The 14,698-nt window shown below is 46.2% G+C and overlaps 1 long non-coding RNA gene across 1 annotated transcript in view; it reads left to right on the forward strand.

The window, feature by feature from the left end:
* LOC115342741 overlaps positions 1 to 14,334 on the forward strand; it is a 31,192-nt gene extending 16,858 nt beyond the window's left edge. The window contains exons 5-6 of the long non-coding RNA XR_003923889.2: positions 11,373 to 11,553; positions 14,016 to 14,334. This is a non-coding gene — a long non-coding RNA (uncharacterized LOC115342741). The remainder of the gene's footprint in view (positions 1 to 11,372; positions 11,554 to 14,015) is intronic.
* The last annotated feature ends 364 nt before the right edge of the window (positions 14,335 to 14,698 follow it).

Raw genomic sequence — 14,698 nt, forward strand, 5'->3', positions numbered from 1 at the left:
TAGTGAATGGATTGTGTTGTGTTTGGCCAGGGGACAGCTAGATTTGCTTCAATTACTTAGATTGCTTTTCCGTTCTAAAAGGTGACAAAAACCCCACAACCCTTCATTTGTTGGGGAAATTAATTCTGAGGGGAAGAGATACCCTGTTTCTCTCGTATTCTTGGGAAAGACACTATTAAGTTGGAAGATGTAAGCTTTCCTGTATACCAAATCAGTTGAATATTCTGACCTGATTGGATGCCAAGGTAACCTTTTTTTCCTTTCACTTCAAAAAGCGCTCATCACACCCAGTCTGTTTTCCATAGAAAGTTTTTATTTCTCTTGAGCGTTCCAGGTACATGCTGTCCTGCTTCAGGAGAGGGAAGAGCCTTGCACAGCTCTGCAGTGCTGGGAGGCAATGGTTTGGCAATGCTTTCTCTCAAAACACGTTCAACTGGTGCTGAAGGGGCAGGTCGCTTTCCTGCACACTGATGGGCTAGTATGGGTAGACAGAAATTGGGTAAGAGGAAGAGTTAACTGCTGGAGTATGAGTCGCCTATATGAGGAGAACCTCAGTGAGAGTGATGAGCTCATGCAGTGGTCTCTCAGGTGGAAATTTTGCTATCAGGACCTTTTAAAACCTGGGCAGTACTCCAGGGAACTTCCCATGAGGATCAGGCCTGGGCTGGCAAGAGGATGGACATTCATCCCTTAGCTCGTCTTGCTTGCAATGGCTTATGCTCATGTAAAAAAAGACAACCTGCGTTCACTCGTTGGATAATCTGTGGAAGCCATCGAGTGTTAAACACCCAGGACAGAAGGTGGCACGAGGCTTGTAACATGTGAAGAGCGCTGTCCAGGACTGTTAGTCAGTCGCTGCATCAAAGTATGCGTCAGTTCGTCAACTATAGCCAAACCTGATCACAGACCCGTCAGCTCTGCCGTGGGGTATCTAAATCTACTTGAATGGATTAGCTCTAGACTTACATCAGCATAAATGAGATGGCAGTTTTTCTAAGCAGGCCATAAAACGCAGCGAGTTGTACAGCTAGTCCAATACGTTGTTCGTTGTCAAGTCCCCGAGAGGTTTTTAGGGTGTCTGAGTATCTGATATCTTTCCTGGTGAACTCCAGAGATCAGTAAAAGAAATGGTGTGGAGAGGAGGGTGGAAGGGCAGGAGAGGGGAGAGCTGCGGACTGCTTTTGCTAGTTTTCCTGAGAAACGGTGAGCAGGCACTTGGCAAATGCAGCTGTAAAGAAGCAGCAAGGGGAGGTTTGGCCGCAGGCTGGGGTTCCCTCAGAACAACTTTTCTTCAGATGGGGGTTGAGATTCAAACACCCGTGACTGCTGTTCAAAAGGTCCATTTGGATTTTCAGATCTCAACTAACAGAAATCACGGCTCAGGCGCCTGCATGGCATGCCGAGACTGTACTTAGGCATACTGCATTTGTTTGCCCAAGTATCCAAAGCCAGTTTTTATTTCACAGCGGGCAGTTGTGACCGTGGCAGTTCAGCCTTGCAAGCATTTTCTCCGTTTGTATTTCATGCCACTTTTTCTTTTAAATGGGCCTGGTGTTTTGTGAGCTGTAAAGAGTCTCCGAGCCTGCTTATGCAGGACTGCAGAGCAACAAGCCTCCTTGTAATGCCTTTCAGGATGGCTCCATTTATATTAATTGTGTCACTAAAAATATTCCCTTTTACTTAGGGGAGTGTAGTCTGCCTCACAAATCATCCAGATAAGAAGAACTGTATCCATAGCAGGTAGCACTTTCTTTAGGGTATGAAATTTTTCTCTGGCAGCTTTAAAATAACACCCACTCTTCACTCTCTTGCAGGAGCTGGTACAGAAAGCTGGTGCATGTTACTGTCTAGCTCCCGTGTTTGACAGCAGAAGTGGCTGCATTTCTGTGGTTAGAAACAAAACTGTGATTGTGGCCCAGAGTCAGTCAAAGCTTTATCCTTAAGTAAAAGAATACCAGTGAAAAGAGTAACTCGGGTACCGCTGTGCTTGGTGAAATATGTCGCGATGACACCAGTGCGTTTGGTTATGTTAGCGTTACTTCTTGTCTGTTAACTAAGCCCACTGAAAATGCAAGGGCCGTGACTGAAACGTATAGCGGGGTTACAAAAGCTAAGCTTTCGCTTCAGCTTAGCAAGCGTTTGCGTGTCAGATATCAGTGGCTGACAGCCATGGGGAGGTGCTGTCTGGATCAGTGTCCCTCCTGATCGCCCAGCCTCCTAGTAGGGAAACGGAGGCAGCGAGGTGAGGGGACTGATGGAGGGTGTCCAGTGAGGGCTGGTGCTTGCAGAGCCGTGCTCGGCCCTTGGGGCTGCCAGTTCACAGCAGCAGCTTTTTGCTTTCCTGGAGATTTTTCCGTGGTCACGGGACCCGCGATTCCCAAGAGGGCTGGCGCAGCCACCACGCCATCTTGGCTGGCCGCCCCGGATGGCACTTTGACTGCCCAGCTGTGGTTTGGCCCTGCTGTCTGTTCTTCACCTGCTGACTTCAAGCGGAGGTTCTTCCTCCTGGCCTTGCTCTGTTTCAAGCTCCCCGAAGTCAGCATGCATCTTCACCGCTCCCTCCAACCTCTGGCTTTGGGCCCCGTTCTGCGTTCGGTGAAAGGCTGTAGAGCAGTACCCGTGCTGACAGGCTGCATCAGCCTCTGGGTGTTGCTCTCCCCTCCCACTCTTTCCTCCTTCTTTGCTACTCACTCCACCTTCCCCGACTCTGCGCTTTCCCCCTGCCTCCTCCGAATCCCTCCTCCTCTTCCTCCCTCCACCCCTCCCTCACCCAACGAAGTCTTAAGTTCTTCCCGCTTGTAATTTGTCGCTAATCAGCTGTCAGTGTTGGAGCAATGATGAGAGGTTCATCTCTTGCTGAGGGTAATGGCCTTAAAAGTCACAGAGTCAATGTCAATGGGATCGCTCCAATTCAATCAGAGACCTGAATGAGAAATGGCCCCCGCTGACATTAGCACTCATTTTGAGCCCAAGCATCTGGGCCCTAGTAAATAACCATCAGTGGGTGGGTCCGGGGGACAGGTCATTAGCCCCACGAAAAATAAATATCGTTTCCCTTGATGGCTGCGAGTAATTTAGCTCAGACGAGGAAATTTCACCCTAGATTAAGTATGATGAGCCAATATCAGTCAGAGGAGGCCAAACAGTGAGAGCTTGATGAGATAGAGGGAAATTTATATGCAGCTGGCTGAATGCAAGATGAGTTTAAAGAAATGATGTTCTCTTCCACTCTTTAGCCATGTGCAATGCCAGGCAGCGCGTTTCCTGTAACTGACGCCCCCTCCCCACGCTCCTGGGGGTCCCCCAGCCCGTGGGCACGCATTCGTGCGCTGCACGGCCCATCCGCGGCCATCCCCACCCCCTCCACCAGCACCAGCCTCCGCTTTCAAACAACGGGCTCTCGCGCTGACAGCTTTCGCCTGCGATGCCTCGGAGTCAGAGCAGCGGTGGCGGCGGCCGGCAGCTTCCAAAGAGGAGCTTGCCATGTCCGCGGGCTTGCACACAAGTCACAGCCGCGGCCAGCCCTGCCTATCCGAAAATGGCGAGGGGCCTTGATTGCTCTCGAGGCCCTCAAGAGCCATTGCCCACTCCCTTTCTCTTACGCAAGAAACGTAATAAGCTTCCCCCTGTATGTTTGCTCTGCGTGCTTTTTTTTTTTTGGTTACATATTTAACCCATCAATCTAGTACACGATATACTCCATGGCTATTAATTCCACCTCCCCCCCAGCCCCTCTTTACAGGGAGCACACATTGGGAATCACGTTTTATGTCTGCTGGAAACAGTAAGCAGGCAGCTTCTCTCTCCCTCATTGGCCCAGCTTTATATCCTAAAGCTGCGGCTGGAGGCTGGGGTCTGTCCCCCATTTGTGCTCTGAATACAAATCAGGCACGCTGTAGTAACCACTTCGGCTCTCCCTCTTTGTCAGGTCTTTCAAACGGACCCCATGGGTGACTCGGACAGGAGCGTGGGATGAACCCGATGAGCTGGGGTGCCAGAGGAAAACTGAAGCAGGCCGAGAGCAGACAGAAATCAACAGAAACCACGTGGAGAAGTAGGTTATTTTAGCGTAGGCATGAAGGAGGGAACTGCGAGTGGAAGGAAGCAAGAGCCCTTGCTACAGCTAGTGCATGCTTTGGCTGTCTCCTGGGAGGCCAATTTCTTGGTGTTAGAGCTCATTAATTGTGCTAAGAACAGAAGTCGGACTAGTTACGTGGGAGACCCAAGTGGCTTTGTCCTTTATTTCTACCTACCTGGTGCATTTCCTTGTGCCTGAGTATTTGTCTCACTTCGCTTACGTTCTCTGTTGCCCCAGTACAATATATCAGCCACGAAAGACCAAGCAGTTAGCAGGTTTGACAGAGAAAAAAAAAAAAAAAAGGTTTAAATCTGCTGGGAATGCAGTTGTTCTTTTAGAGGATGTTCCTATTAGAAGCTAGCGATTTCTTTCTACCAGCTCACCCATTGGCACACTGTACTCGCAAGTAATGACAAAGCATGATTATCCCATATCTCTGTGAACCTATTCTGTCATTGTGCTTGAGTTCACCACAAGCAGCTTCTAGTGGGTCACTTAGTGATCAGCAGCAGATGTGTATCACTTACGGCAATTTTTTTTTTTTTTTTTTTTTTTTTTTTTAAACAGTGCTAACGGTTCATATATGTCAGCCTTTTTTTTATGCCTGACTAGGCAGAAGCAAAAATATCTTTGTAAATATTCTGCCCTCCCTTGCAAAATCTGTGCTGAAGGCTGAGTCTTGCCATTGTGCTGAAGGGCTACCCAAACTATGCAGAGCAAGAGACTGAAGTGCCAGAATAACTACACGAGGCATTTAACATTTCTCCTGGCCTGATAACATCTGACCAGCATCTCAGAAGTATTCCTTCTCCAAAGTAAATCCTGTGCAGGTATGGTCCATGGAGTTATGACAGTTTCTTCAAAACAAAGGTCTGGCCAGGACAGAGGGTCTGAACTTGAGAAAAGAGCGGAAGGCAAAGCTTGTACACAGAGGCACTCCATTTCCAGCCACCCTGGTTTTGAATAGTCTTTGGATTACATCCCCAGTGCCCAGGAGATGCAGCAAGCATAGCCAAATTATGGGGCTACCGAGTCCCTCGGGACCAGCTGCTTACTCAGCTTTCCTGTGAAACAGCAGTGTTCACCGGGAGCTGACAATATCTCCCACTTTGGAGCGTGTTCCCCTCCTGAGCTCACCTCTCCCCTTGACTTCCAGCTTCACAGGTTAGGCTTTTCTTGGCACCTGAAGGTTTCCTTGCAATTGGCAGGGGGACGGGAGGCTGATGCCATTCCTCCAGGATAATGGTGAGAGAGTGCTTATTCACTCTGTGTGAGCTCTGAGTTAGAGGTGGAATTACTGAGGCCGTACCAGAAGACTGTGTAAAAGGAAGGAGGACGTGTTTGGCCTTTGGCTGGTTTTACAGGTGAGAACGTTTTGGCTGCTGTATGGTTTAAAATGTCCTAGCCCTCTGGAGGATGCTCAACAGAAAGAGGAGCTGGGCTGGGAATGCCACAGGACTTCTATTGTGTCATTTACATCTCACAGGGTTTCAACGCTCCATGTCTGAGGCTGGAAAACCCCATATATGACTGTCAAACATTTACATAATTCACTTCATGCAGAGCAATATCAAAGCGAGTTTTGTGGTAGCTGGCTCTATCTCCCATTCTTATGTCTTCTGCTTCCCGCAGGTCATTCTTGTGGAGGAACATCCCAGCTCACACAGCAGAGCCGTTGTGGATTTTTAAGGTTGTTTAGATGCGCGCATGGTCTTGTTAGGGCTGGCGTAAAGTCGCATTCTTAACGATGGAAGGAGTCTCTACCTGACTCGTGGCAACTTCTGTGGGGAGCAATTGAAATGTGTTTGGTTTGTTAATTTATTCCGCGGTTTACAACACATTACTTTTTGATAAAAAATGGCATTAACTATTTCGTTCTGGAAAATGTTCTGATATCTTAGCTTTTTATCCCAAATCAAGGTAAAAAACTATCAATCTATCTGTCTGTCTATCTATCTGACTGTTTTTATATAATTTTTTTTTTAATATTGGAAATTCCTGAGGCATGAAAATCCGGAATTTTCACTTTTTCTGCTTCTTTCCTGGTGATAGGATATTGTTAGCTGAAGAGAGAGGCTGCTTATAGTGCAGGGAGCAGAGGTGATTTTTCCGTCAAGGTGAGGCAGTATAGCCAACAGAAATAAATGCGGTGACTGACCTAGCACCTGTTTTTAAAGGTGTGGAAATCTTTGTATCTTTCTACCAGCAAATGGAGCTGACGAGTCAGTCCCAGAACGTAGAATATGTGATTTTAACATACAGAGATTCTTGCTGATGAGGTGACTGTGAGCCTCTCTTCTCTCTAATGCTTGTTTTGCACGTTCTTTTCCTCTGTCTCTTGAACTTGTCCTGGTCTTAATGTAGCAGAGCTGCAGGTTCTGTTGCTATCAGGGTAAAAAAAAAAAAAAAAAAAAAAAAAAAGGCAATAATAATTTTATGTGTAGTTGATACAGAATAGCTTTTCCGTTCTCTCCTCCCTGTTTTGAAAAAATCGGTTGGCGGGACTTGTTGGGCCTAGGCATGGATCCCTTTGGAGGGTGATGATCTGTTTGGAACTACCGACAACTGTATTTGTGTCTGAGAACCAGTGCCTGGGGTGGGTCATAGTTTTGTGGCCTGTCCAGCAGTCAGGAGCAGTGCAGTGGAGGTAGAGAGATGTGTCTGTCGGCTCTTAGCGAGGCCAGAATTGTACTTTCTGTACAGTAGGATACATATAGCAGAATTTGGAGCTCTTTGCTGCATTTTCCTACAACAAATGGACTTTTCCTTATTATTGCCTTTTGCTGGGGTGTTTCAATCTTAAATATTTTTTTTTCTTGTGCATTAAGCTACAGCATACCCTGCTGGGTAGTGTGGGCTGAATTCTGGCCTAACATAAGCAGGTGTAAAGTTAGCAGAGTTATAGCCACTTAGGCTAAACCTGACTTTGGCCCTGTGCCTGCCCTGCTCCCTTGCCAAAGCAGAAGCGGCCATTCCTGGTTTTTTATCTCAGCCACCCCGCACCACCCACCCCCCCCCCCCCCTACCCCCCTTCCTGGTCTGTGATCATTCTCTATGATGCAGTTATCTGTCTCCCAGTCTCTTGTGTTGGTACACAAGCAAACTGATGAGCAAACCATTGACAAAGTCCTGATGGTAGAGGGGCTGATGATGAATTGGGGGCCATTATAGCAGGTATTGTGCGCATTCTACCAGCTGACATCAAACTTCCCGTCTAATGCCAGTTGCCTTCTATCATCTGGTAAACGGATTGGATGCAGGCTTCTCCCAATTAAAGCCAGTGAGGTCATATACTTCCTAATTACAGGCTAGCCCATTGTGTCTAAATGTGACAGGCATGTGCTTCGAAAATTGCTTTTAATGCCTAAATAAACATGATGAACTAAATGGCAGATTTGAATCGTAATTGAAAGTGTCTAGCCTCTTGAATTTTGCACTGACTTTCTGATAGCCACTTGTACTGCCGACCACCCCCATTTGACGATGCTTTGTTCTTGGCATAGCAATGCTATTATGTCGCCTGTGAGCCGTCGCCCTTTCCCTTTCTCTGGGACATTAGAGTTTTACAGACATACGCAGCAGGATTGCACAATGGAGAGCAATACAGCCCTCCTAGAAGAGGAGAAAAGGATTGCGGAAAGAGAGACAAATGGAGTTTACACCAACAGCAAGAGTGGGTGAGGGAGTAGGTCTAGGGCAATGCAAGTATGACGGTACAACACAGGGCGGTTAAATAGAAGAAACTCGGAGTATTCCTAAGAAATCACAAGTGACTGCCGTCACCATCCAGGCTGGGAGATGTCTTCACGTGGGCAAATTCTGCTCCCAGGTACTTACGGAGAAATCTGGACTGTTTCCAAAAAGCAAAACCAGTCACTTCTAATTGAGACCACAAACTAAATGTTGCCCTCCTGTGCTAAAACTTTGAATGGGAGAGGATAAGATCTGTGTAGATATTCAGGAACAATCTTTTGGGGATACATATATATATATTAAATAATACACTTAATGCTGGACCAAAGGCAATTTGTGTGTTGCATTTTATCTGACACCAAAGGCAAAATGCTCACTTTCCCAGGCAGCTTGCTATTGCTTGCATATGTATTAGTTTCTATTGGTAGTATTCCCTGCAGGATTATCTAAACTGGCTAAAGCCTCGCTTCCTATTTTCCTGTGTTTTATAATGGTTGGCAATATTCAGTGCTCACTAACAGTCACAAATGCCTGCTGTGCCTGGCTCTGCTCTGCTTCTACTCCATTCGTTCCCTAGGGCTAAGTCTGTGTCTGAAGCTTTGAATCTGAGTAAAGCAACTGGGATTATCTGTGAAAATCAATAACGTTGCTAATGGTGTCCAGAGTAGATGGTGCCACTCCAGAACGAATATGGAGAAGTTGTGACCGTAGTCACAACTTGTTCTCCAGCTCTTGTGATCTCAGGTCATGATTCAGCCAGTTGCTTAGGTGCGTGCCGGGCTTTAGCGTGATGGTCAACGTGCTTGAGGCTGGGCCTGTGATGATGTACTCTGCTAACGTACAACCTGAACTCTTTAAACCAGTTTAGATTGACATCCCACAAAGTGCTGCTGTCGCTTTAACTTGAAGGCGGCATGCAGTCTTGTTGGGTCCTTCCGAACCCAGGGATCCCGAAGTCCTTCCTGGCTCCCAGATGCAGGCAAGCGCTCTGCCCAGGTACGTGTCGGAAGGGGAGCTGAATGTCTGTTTGTCTCCCGCCCTGTTTTTCCGGAAACATCTCTCGCTTAGCGTGCAGATGCCACCAATGACCTCAACAGAATCACGCAGGCACCTTGAGTTAAACATGAGCAGAAGGATTTTCTCACAGCAGGACAGGGGAAAAGTTTTGGGGTTCTAAAGCGAGGAATAGCTGAGAGCCAAGGGTTTCTGTTAGGTCAAAGCCCCATAAAAAAATCAGGACTTTATATAAGGAGTGTTGACTATGGCTTGTATCGCTCATTTCCAGTGTCCGATTGTCACGTGAGCCTTCACTATTATGCCCTATTTGATGGCTGCACATATTTGCTGGCTTTAAAGTAATATATAATCTAATCAAGCCTTCTGTTGTTCAGAAGTAAGCAGCCTTCCCATTGGGAGTGGGGAGGCGATGTTTTTAAATCAGTGGAGCTGGTAATGGGCATGGTGAAGTCTGTGGTGAAGTGAAGACCGGGTCCCAAGATGGCTCAAGCAAGGAATATCGCTTACTCTGTTTGAAATGCTGTGGCGAGGTAGCATCTGGTAGATCCTGTTTTAGCATGCCCTAGTATACGGATACAGCATAAGTATGTGCATAACTTTTAAGATGGCAAGCAGCTCTCTTCAAATCAGTGCTTGAGGTTATATGCCAGCGTAAGTACCCAGCTGGACTGAGACTTATCTTGACAGGTATTTTCCTGTAGAACAGATCAGCATATTTGCCTCGTGCTTCGTTGCCTGAATCTTTCAATGCTGTCTGATCAGAGAGTGCTGTCTTCCTGCCCCGTTGTAGGGACGAGCTCTCTGATGCAGGGCCAAAACGATTCCCTTTGCAAGCTGTATTTTATCTTTTGAACTGACGGGTGTCAAACTTACGATGGTGTCAAGACAGATGTGAAGTGCTTGGGGCTCGCAGTAATATATTGTGCCCTGTTGTTTTATGTTGATAGCACGCTGGTACAATTTACGTCAGCTATTCTGTCTTACCTTGAACTGTAAGGCACAGCAGCTGTTTACTTTATATTTACAGCACTGTAACTGTTTAGGCTATGCTTTTGACAAGCATACCCATATTTCATGTTGCTCTGCATCCTCTTGGACTCCAGTAGACCAATCTCATGGACTGACGATGAGAGACTTGGCAAGCAGCAGGTAGCTTGAGATAGTCAGAGAAGGGGTCAACTCTGAAGATGAGGTATAAACTGCTGTTGAAGTAAAATGTTTGTTCTGTCCAACCAGCCACCTATTTTCATGACACTTGCAGGAGCTTAACTGTCTTAAAGAATGTCAGTGCTCTTTCAGATTTCGTTACAGTAGACTAGTATGCGCAAAAGTTATCGGAGAAGTTGAAGGTTCAGAGTCTGAATGTTTTTTGTTTTCTTTTTCCCATGGGAAACCAGATTAAAAGTTAGAAGTGTGAATAAAATATGGGGGCATTCATAGCGAAGCTAGGTGGGAGCTGATGTTGAATCCGAGCTGTAGTTGAATACGTTGCTGAATCCGAGCCTTAGATCAGGTGTGCTGAAGCATGAAATGAAGGCTTTATTACCCCAAGATGTGTGCTACATACTGGCATGGGAGAAGGGCTGTTTGTTGCAGCTCTGCAGAGGATTTCTGTCCTTTGCAAATGATGTGACATCAACGCTGTTCATTTGGCACAAGGTAAGGACATTAGAGGAAAAAACAGGTTTTGCCAGTAAGGGCTTCATTCCTAGGGTGTAGATTTAATAGCATCAGCCAATCCATTTTAAATGACCTGGCTGCTGCAGGCACAGGGTTTTCTGGGAGACGAGGAACGCTCAGGCAGCCAAAATAACAGCTTTGATCTCTCTCTCTAACTTTTTGTAAGGCTAGGTGAATGCCATGCAAATGCAGGATGCTCCTGTCCATGGTGGGTGTATTTCTCTTAGCCAGAATGAAATTAAGATTTCCCTGAGAACATTGGAGGTAAATCTCCTGCTCTGCTGCAGACTCCTTGTGTGAGCTTGGGTTAGTCACTTAGCTCAAAATCCTCAGATGTATTTGCACATTGACTTCCAAGTGATTTTCTGTGGGAGATAGAGGCTGAAGTGTCTTTGTCAGTCTGGGTCCTACTCTTTCTGGCTTCACCGACGCTATTTTCCCTGCCGTAGTTGAAATGTACCCAGGCGAACCGGCTCCTGTCTGCGAGAATGGTGTTTTCCTCCCTCATCAGGGTGTTGTGACGATAAACACAGCAATGATTGCAAAGTGCTTACTTGATAATAGGAGCCATATAACTGCCTGACATGGATAAGCTGCTCTTTTGTGCATGTGTCTGGTAAGGAAAAGTGTTATTTATCCTTGCAGCATCCTCGGAGAATCGAGAGCTCCCTCTGGGCTTCACCTGACGCCTTTAGGCTGATTACTGCCAGCCCTGCAGTCATTCCTTACCTTATTCCCACACACAATAACCCACCCGTTATCTCTTTTCCTCACTAGAATTTATTTACAGTGGCCACCACCTCCTCTGCTGCATCATGTGTAGTACCCTTCTTTCTACCTCTGCAGAGCCCTATTGCACAAAAGCGAGTTTATGGCTGGAATTTGCCATTTCTTTTCTGTACAGATGGTCACTCTGAGCCCCACTTGACCTCTCAAGTACAGGCTCTGGACTCAAAAGCAGGAATTAGCAGGCTTCATCTTCTCCTTCGCAACAAACTGCGAAGAGCTTCAGCAGGAGGTTGGCTTCAGGGAGAGGCAATGTATCGGAACACATTGCAAAAGACACTTCATGCAAGAAAACATGGGTAAGTAAATGAATTACTGTTTTTCTGCCTGTAGCTGGAACTTGCTTTCCAGCAGGCTTGGAGGGCCTGAAGACCACTGCGGAAAAAGAGAACTCCCTCGGGTGTCGCATGCAAATGTTTACATTCACCAGGGTCCCTTTCTCCTTGAGTGGGCGAGGTAGCAGTCGTTCAGTCTGTTTCACTCTGCCCTGCCTGCCCCTTTCGAGTCTGTCCCTGAGAGCCCCTTACCTGGGTTGGGTGGAACAGTGGATAGCACTTGTTGTGACTCTTCGGTTCACGCCAACAGTGAATGGTGGTGATGGACAATGGTGGTGATGAAATGCTGATGGAATGGGTAGCATTTGCACCTCCGGACTAAATGATGAACGCAAGCAGCTACAGTTTTAGCAGTAAAGGCAAAACTTGGCCTGGGTATAACAGCAGACTCTTGTGCAAGGAGTTGAGATGAGTTGTCTCTAAAGTCTTCCGGCACTGTATGTGTTTGAGACTGGACTCAACGGCTTGGAGCGTACCTACGTAGTGGCACGTAAAACTCATTATTGACATCACCACCGGTGTGTGGATGCTGGAAGAGGGTCTACGTGATATTAATTCTACCTAATTAGCGTAAGGCTACATTACAGTTTGTTACTCATCTGCTTTGTTTCTGCATTTTCTCCTGTAAGGGATCTTTCTTTTCAAAATGCTTTCACATACTGGAGTAAATAAATTTGTCTTATATGTATCACCCTGTGCGCATGTGCATATGCGTTGTTTGTTCTGTTACCTATTTCGAGCTCGCTACAGATCACGGTAAGTTTACTCTGCCCTTTGAGGGAAGTGATTTCAAACAGCCGGTGCAAAGTTAAAGTACACGCTCTTGAGTATCAGTGATGCTTTTGGCATCTGGAAAGCTAGGACAAAGTCAGCAAGAGTAAAAAGTCTTCAAGTGGCCTAAGAAAGCACGGCCACTTGATATTCCTCGTTGCTTCTTGTTCCCTTTGACTCCTTCTGTGTCACAACTTTTGTTTTGTTTGGTTTTGGTTTTGGTTTGGTTTTTTTTCAGTGCAGAAGGTAGCATTTAAAACAGATGACCTCCTGGGCTTTTTTATAAAAATAGTCTTTATAGTCACCATTATATATTGCAGCCCTGGTTCTGTGCTGGTAGAACCAGTTCGGAGTCAGTTTCTGTTTGCTTTGTTTGTTTGTTATCTTCTATCATTATAGCACAGTTTTGGATCTTGCAGTATCTGCTTTTCCTCCTCCTGCTTGACAATAGTGTAAAACCAACTGTGCACCTCAACAAATCTTAATCAGCTCCAAGTTTTGAAAGTAATGGGCCAGAGCCTGCTGTCAGTTTTAGGGCATATAGTTCCAATGGCAACTTTATGGCTTGCTTGTCACTAGAAACAGAAAGGTTTCAAATAGGTGTGGGTGTAAACCCCAAATTTGGCAAGTTTCCCTGTAAACCTCCAGGCTGGATTCTGGAATCAGATACCAACTTTTTACTAAAACTGTACCTGCTGTTTTCCCCAGACCAAGATTTTGCCTAAGCAGGTGCTATGCAAAATCTGAGGGTTTCAACGCTTGGCCCGACAGCAAGCAGCTTTCTCAAAATGCAGGTTATCAAACATAGAACGCAGCAGCCAGTATGGAGAAAAGCATACTGCGGAAGTCAAAAGGTTTCAGATAAGACATTCTTAAATTTAAAGTGTCACTACCAGCAAGAGAGAATGGTAGTGCTGTCTGTGTGTGTCAGCCTTAGGAAGAGAATGCCTGTCTCCTGAATTGCTGTCCAATGTAACAGCAAGATCATCCTGTTTTTGAAATGATGGCATTTTAATCAATTGGAAAAAGCAGCTTGAGCTGGCAAAGTTCCTCTTCTTTCTCCCCCTTTTTTTCTCCCCTTTCCAACACTCATTCAGCGCAGCTAAACTGTGGCCAGAAAGATTTTGCAGAGAGCAGTTCCAACAATATTCTCTCCAGAACTGAGACACCCTCCGCTCCTTATTTCTGCCAGCAGCAAATTTTTAGGAGTGATTTATAAAGTCCCGGGCCTGGGGGCTTTGTAATGGAAATGCTGACAGACCCTTAACTGTAGCATTGTGAAATGCAATGCTGTAATACAATGAATAATATTCATGAATCTGCCATAATGCTGGATATTATCACTCATTACCATTGTAAGAAAGGGGTGATTAAACTAATAGTTACTGAGAGACATTTCTGGTGACAGGAGGCAATGATTAGAATGAACTGACTTCAATATACATTTAGAACTGGGAATAATGGGATGTGGCAGGAAGCCAATAAGTGAACATGGCCCACAGCTCTGATCAATGAATTACTTTTTTTCCGCTTTACAGCAGTACATGGTGTTTAATGAAAAATCAATAGCCCCCTGTAATTCAAAACCGTAATCAATCGTTTGACCTGAAGCTTTCCCTTTTTTTCTTTTTTCCTTTCCCCGCCTCCCCTACCAGGGAAGATGTCTTCGGCTGATGACGCAGTTCAATTGCAAGGCGCAGTACTTGATGAGGCTCGCGGAAGGAACCTGAGACAGGTCTGCTGCCATCTATACCAGCCGCAACATGTATATTTATATGGAAAATCTGGGGATGGACTCGGTCAGATGTTGCTGCAGCCTCGCCGTCCTTCTGCCACAGCCGAGATCGGAAGGTGAAATGAGACCTCTTTGCTCCTGCTTCACTCTCTCATCACTAGCCGCAAGGAGTTTTATGGCAATTGGTCCTGTTCAGATCCGGCATGAAGGCATCTGTGGCCCAAGGCAAGTTGAGAATGGTTGGCCCCTTTCTTCAGGCTGCAGCGGCTCTTGCAACCCGAGTCAAGAAACACTTTTGCTGCCCCAGGCAGCTGCCTTCCCTGCCTGTGTGAGAGACAGCCTGTGTCCTGTGCCTGTCAAGGCTGTCAGAGGTGTTTATTTTTAACAACAGGGGCAGGGACGAACTTGGTGTCGGAAATAGGTGGGAAATCCACCTGGGCCATTAGTGCCTGTTGACTTAGGAAGAAAGATACATAACTCTGGGTGTTGGGGCAGGTTCTGTTATGTATTACAGGGAAAAGTTTTCCGTCTGACTTTTGCTGTGAAGTTGAAGAGATGTTGTTGGGAATGCTATCTATCCAGGGTCTTACTGGGCTAAACTGA

This window comes from Aquila chrysaetos, chromosome 1 (assembly GCF_900496995.4).
Source record: "Aquila chrysaetos chrysaetos chromosome 1, bAquChr1.4, whole genome shotgun sequence".
Lineage (NCBI taxonomy): Eukaryota > Metazoa > Chordata > Aves > Accipitriformes > Accipitridae > Aquila > Aquila chrysaetos.